The sequence below is a fragment of the Podarcis muralis genome, chromosome 5 (assembly GCF_964188315.1).
Source record: "Podarcis muralis chromosome 5, rPodMur119.hap1.1, whole genome shotgun sequence".
Taxonomy (NCBI): Eukaryota; Metazoa; Chordata; class Lepidosauria; order Squamata; family Lacertidae; genus Podarcis; species Podarcis muralis.
The window spans coordinates 13,529,162-13,535,373 of record NC_135659.1 but is presented as its reverse complement, the minus strand read 5'-3'; positions in this window follow the sequence as shown (position 1 = coordinate 13,535,373).

The window sequence follows — 6,212 nt, the reverse complement described above, 5'->3', positions numbered from 1 at the left end:
CCCCATAGATACTGCCATTTTCAGTCTCCTCTGCACTCGCCCACCTAAATAGATAAATAAATAAATAGGACCAAACCAAGCAGTCCAAGGCAAAACAAAACAAATTACTCATCGCTTGGGTTTGGGGAGCGTGTCTGGTCCACAGCAGCAGACTCCTGGGGCTTAGCTGTCCAGGGATCGATGCAGCAGCTGTGGTCCTGGGGGAACACGAGTGGCACTGTGGTCTAAACCACCGAGCTTCTTGGTCTTGCCAATCAGAAGGTCGGTGGTTCGAATCCCCATGACGGGGTGAGCTCCCATTGCTCTGTCCCAACTTCTGCCCTCCTAGTAGTTCGAAAGCACTTCCAAAAATAGATAAATAGGTACGGGTGTGGTGGGAAGGTAAACGGCGTTTCCGTGCGCTCGTGGTGTTCCGTTGCACCAGAAGCAGTTTAGTCAAGCTGGCCACATGATCCAGAAAGCTGTCTGTGGACAAATGCCATCTCCATCGGCCTGAAGTGAGATGAGCATCGCACCCCATAGTTGCCTTTGACTGGACTTAACCATCCAGGGGTCCTTTACCTTACCTTTACCTGGGAGAAGCAGCACCAGGAGCCACCGTGCTCCCTCTGCCATACATCACAGGTCTCAGTTCTCAGTCCCTGGCTTTGTTGCACTGGGTTGGCAACCCTAGCTGTTCACATCTTTCTTTACTATGTCATAGGACATTGGTAGAAATATAGATACATAAAATAAATTATGGCATCTTTCTGTTTGTTTGCTGAAAGAAGGTAGAATTCCAGGAGGGCACTGAGTATTTTTTTTTTTTTTTTTTTTTTGTCTTTCTGAAAATGGGGCAGTAGGCCAAATAAGTTTGAGAACCTCTAGGCCACATGATGGCAGCTAGGGGGTGACATTTCAGAGGAGGTCTGGACACACATAATGAAGCATGTTTGACCAGACTGTTCTGCTAAATTGCCTGCCTCAGCAGCCCGATTCTGACCCTCAGGTGGATAAAATAGGAACTTGAGATGGCAAGCTGGTCAAAGGCAATACAGTGGTACCTCGGGTTACAGACGCTTCAGGTTACAGACACTGCAGGTTACAGACTCTGCTAACCCAGAAATATTACCTCAGGTTAAGAACTTTGCTTCAGGATGAGAACAGAAATCATGCGGTGGCGGCGCCACAGCAGCAGGAGGCCCCATTAGTTAAAGTGGTACCTCAGGGTAAGAACAGTTTCAGGTTAAGAACGGACCTCCAGAACAAATTAAGTTCTTAATCTGAGGTACCACTGTATATATTAATTACATTCTTTGCAGCATTTGACTCCCACTCCACCCCCCCCAAACCATTCACTTTATTCTACGTTGGGACCCAGTTCCCCTTTGTTCAGGTTTGCTAGGCTTTGAGTGAACAAAATACGATGCTTTTATTGGCTGTGTGTTTGGTATGTCTTGGCCTCAGCTTTGAGCTAAAAGTTCAGAACTTTTAGAAGGGGAATTTATGGTGAAAAGGGCAAAGCAAATTTACTCTATGGCAGATGTTTATGCTGACCTAGCAGCCTTCTCTAAATCAAGGAAGGTTTCTACTAGGGTACTGCAGGACTCCACTGATTCAGTGGTTGAGAATGAGCTGAGACTATAGCGGCAAGAGTCTTATTAGCACAAGGATGGAAGAATGAGGAAATCCCAACGAAAGAACAGTGGCAAGAAAAACTATGCGGAACTGGCCAAATTGACATATAAACTATGTGAGAAGGACAATTGTGACTTCAAAGAAGATTGGGAACTTTTTACAAATTATTTGAAAAAACAAGAAAATGACTTGGACTCCTTGGCAGGTTTTGAATAAACACCCACAAGTTTATTAATAGAATACATGACAGATAAGGTAATGATATGTACAATTTTAAACATGCAGAGAATAACAAGTGCAAACAAATCATACCTCTACCTCTCTTTCAAATCAGAACCAGTGAAGGTGGTGATGGTCCTGAGTGAGTGCCTGGAGGCGGTTGGAGGATGGATGGTGGTTAAAAGATTGAGGTTGAATCCTGACAAGACAGAAGTACTGTTTTTGGGGGACAGGAGGCGGGCAGGTTTGGAGGACTCCCTGGTCCTGAATGGTGTAACTGTGCCCCTGAAGGACCAGGTGCGCAGCCTGGGAGTCATTTTGGACTCACAGCTGTCCATGGAGGGACAGGTCAATTCTGTGTCCAGGGAAGCTGTTTACCAGCTTGATCTGGTACACAGGCTAAGACTCTATCTGCCCGCGGACTGTCTTGCCAGAGTGGTGCATGCTCTGGCTATCTCCCATATGGACTACTGCAATGCTCTCTGCGCGGGGCTACCTTTGAAGGTGACCTGGAAACTACAACTAATCCAGAATGTGGCAGCTAGACTGGTGACTGGGAGTGGCCGCCGAGACCACATAACACCGGTCTTGAAAAACCTACACTGGCTCCCAGTACATTCCCGAGCACAATTCAAAGTGTTGGTGCTGACCTTTAAAGCCCTCAACGGCCTTGGTCCAGTATATCTGAAGGAGCGTCTCCACCCCCATCGTTCTGCCCAGACACTGAGGTCCAGCGCCGAGGGCCTTCTGGCGGTTCCCGCACTACAAGAAGCCAAGTTACAGGGAACCAGGCAGAGGGCCTTCTCGGTAATGGTGCCCTCCCTGTGGAACACCCTCCCACCAGATGTCAAAGAGAACAACAACTACCAGACTTTTAGAAGACATCTGAAGGCAGCCCTGTTTAGAGAAGCTTTTAATGTTTGATCCATTACTATATTTTAATATTTTGTTGGAAGCCCAGCCAGATGGGCGGGGTATAAATAATAAATTATCATCATCATCATCATCATCATCATCAGAGGAAGGAGCTGAGGGAAGTCTTGGGAGGGAGGGAGAGGGAGGGATGGGGAAGGGGGGATAAAAAGGGGAAGAAAATAATGCAGTCGATTACTTGGATGGATAATTTGTTTTGTTGAAATTGTTTAATAAAAATATATTTCAAGAGAGAGAGAGAATGAGCTGTGATTCACTCTGGGCCAATTCAGACCTGACCCTTGAATCCAAATCAGAATTCAGAAATCCAAATGGGAAACCAAAATGGCTGTAACTTTTTTCCTAACATAATGAAGGAATACAGGATTTTGGGCAAGTTCTTGTTGGCGTGCTTCCAGTGAAATCTATTTCCGTGTTTGGGCAGCCAATAACTAATTCTATGTATCAAGTTTCATATCAATCAGAACATTAAGAGAAGAGATATGCATGAAAACGCTGAACACTATCCCAGGAAACCTCAGCTTCCCTCACTTCCAGTTGTGGCTTTCCAGCTGAGAATGAATCTTTTCTTCCTTATGCAAAAGTTCAAATCTCTCCACTTGTTTTTCAGTAAGCATTGTTTGATTATTTAATTTTGATTTCCATACCACTTAAAATATTAAAAATGTCTCCAAGCAGAGTACAAAAAAGAAGCAACGACAGGCAACTTAACCAAAACAGTACAAAAATATTACAGTTACATATGAAAAAGTTACATTAATACAAAGTTACTAATATATATAAAGAAATATAATTTCATTTTCCTTCTGACGTACCCACCCTCTCAGCCTCCAGGTTCACACCCAGGGTCCAAACAAATTTTCCACTCACCCACAAAAGTCTCACAATGAGAAGATTTCCTGGGACCAGCGTACATCGCCCTAGTGTCTCACTCTGAAATTGCTTTTTTTGGACAGGCTCAATGTGGGTGATGCTCAGGTTGCCTACAGCGTCTCCACCCCCATCGGTCTACCCGGATACTGAGGTCTTTACCTTTTAGATGATTGTATTTTAGTGTTTTGTTGGAAGCCGCCCAGAGTGGCTGGGGAAACCCAGCCAGATGGGCGGGGTATAAATAAATTATTATTATAAATTATTATAATGTGTACAGAATTACACAACCATATCCACTAAAATCCACTAAAAGGTGGCCCTGATGGAAAAGGAGAAGGCAACAGTCACCAGGCCCTTTGGTAAAGGTAAGAATGTGTAGTTACTCCCCGCCACACACACACACACCCCCAGCTCTTCAGAATGATCTGGTCAGCAATTCACATTGCCAATGAGAGGTTTTTATCCCATTTTTGCTTCCAGGGAGAAGCATCAGGCATGTGACTTTTGCTGTTTTGTTCATGACATATTAATTCAATACATGTTCAAGCCTTTGGCACCAAGTGCATGACTAGGAGTTGATTTTTATCAATGCTCCTTTATTTTCTCTAGCTTTCTAGTTGAACTCTATGCTGCCATTGAACCGTCAAACAAGCAAATAAAAAACATCCAACACATCTAAATATAGCTTGTGACAGAAATACTGAAGGTCTTGATGGGCAAGAGAAAGACAAGTTCTCAAAGCACTTACACCCCAGTAGTCTTTCTGAGTTCAGTGTTGCTACTCTGGTGCAAGGAGTAGCTTGACATTGCCAGGCCCAGTTACATAAACTAGGGCTAGTAAACAAAAATGTTCCCTCTATCCTAATTAGATGCAGACATTTCCCTTGAGGAGACTTAAAACTTCTGGAATGAAGTTCAGAACATTTTCTGGAAACATTAAAACCATTTGTTTCCAGCTTTTTTTTGGACTACTCTTTATTTAGCATCGTAACCCATAGAAATTGGATATTAGACTGTAGGGGAAGCCTGGGAAATGGATTCACTTTCTGCATGGTTCTTCCACTAAACTAGTTTTGACCAGGGCTACTTTAAAAGCAGAGATATCACCTTGCCAACCAAGGTCCCAGTAGTGATGTATGGATTATACATGGTGACCCCATGGACCAGAGCATGCCAGGCACTCCTGTCTTCCACTGCCTCCCGCAGTTTGGTCAAAGTCATGTTTGTATCTCCGAGAGCACTGTCCAACCATCTCGTCCTCTGTCGTCCCCTTCTCCTTGTGCCCTCCATCTTTCCCAACATCAGGGTCTTTTCCAGGGAGTCTTCTCTTCTCATGAGGTGGCCAAAGTATTGGAGCCTCAGCTTCATGATCTGTCCTTCCAGTGAGCACTCAGGGCTGATTTCCTTCAGAATGGATAGGTTTGATCTTCTTGCAGTCCATGGGACTCTCAAGAGTCTCCTCCAGCACCATAATTCAAAAGCATCGGCCTTCTTTATGGTCCAGCTCTCGCTTCCATACATCACTACTGGGGAAACCATAGCTTTTACTATACGGACCTTTGTTGGCAAGGTTATGTCTCTGCTTTTTAAGATGCTGTCTAGTTTTGTCATCGCCTTTCTCCCAAGAAGCAGGCGTCTTTTAATTTCATGACTGCTGTATTCTATGATTAGTCTGTTGTATAGCTATTTTCTTTTTCTTTTTTTCTAACCATATGTCATTAGCCACTTCTGAGCATCTCAGTATGGCCATTCTGAACCCATTTTTTTCCTCTACCCAAAATCTCTTTTAACCTAAACAACTTTGCAACAGTTTGCAGCCATGCCTTCTTCCACCATACTTGGATGGGAGCAGTTAGCATAAGTTCAGAAGTGTTTCCAGTTGAGCAACCACCCCCAGTCAATATTTGGAACATGCCCATCTTCTTATTTTTGAAGAATAGGCACATCGGTGCAAATAGGAGTCACAGAACCCGACGTTTGTGGGTGTCTCTTTCTGAAAGATATTGGAAAATGAGCATTAAACCTGCTGTATCTCAAGCCAAATAGACATTTTTGTAAAGTCAACTGGCCAACATTAATGCTGCAGTACAGGAAGAAACATCACAGACAGAATAATTGCCACACACAGGAAGAATAAGGACATAGTTTGAGTGCCTCGCCTGTAGTTTCATAAATCACTTAATGTTGTTGTTGTTGTTGTTGTTGTTGTTGTTGTTGTTGTTGTTGTTTAGTCGTTTAGTCGTGTCCAACTCTTTGTGACCCCATGAACCAAAGCACGCCAGGCACTCCTGTCTTGCACTGCCTCCTGCAGTTTGGTCAAACTCATGCTGGTAGCTTCGCGAACACTGTCCCACCATCTCGTCCTCTGTCGTCCCCTTCTCCTTGTGCCCTCCAGCTTTCCCAACATCAGGGTCTTTTCCAGGGAGTCTTCTCTTCTCATGAGGTGGCCAAAGTATTGGAGTCTCAGCTTCAGGATCTGTCCTTTCAGTGAGCACTCAGGACTGATTTCCTTCAGAATGGAAAGGTTTGATCTTCTTGCAGTCCATGGGACTCTCAAGAGTCTCCTCCAG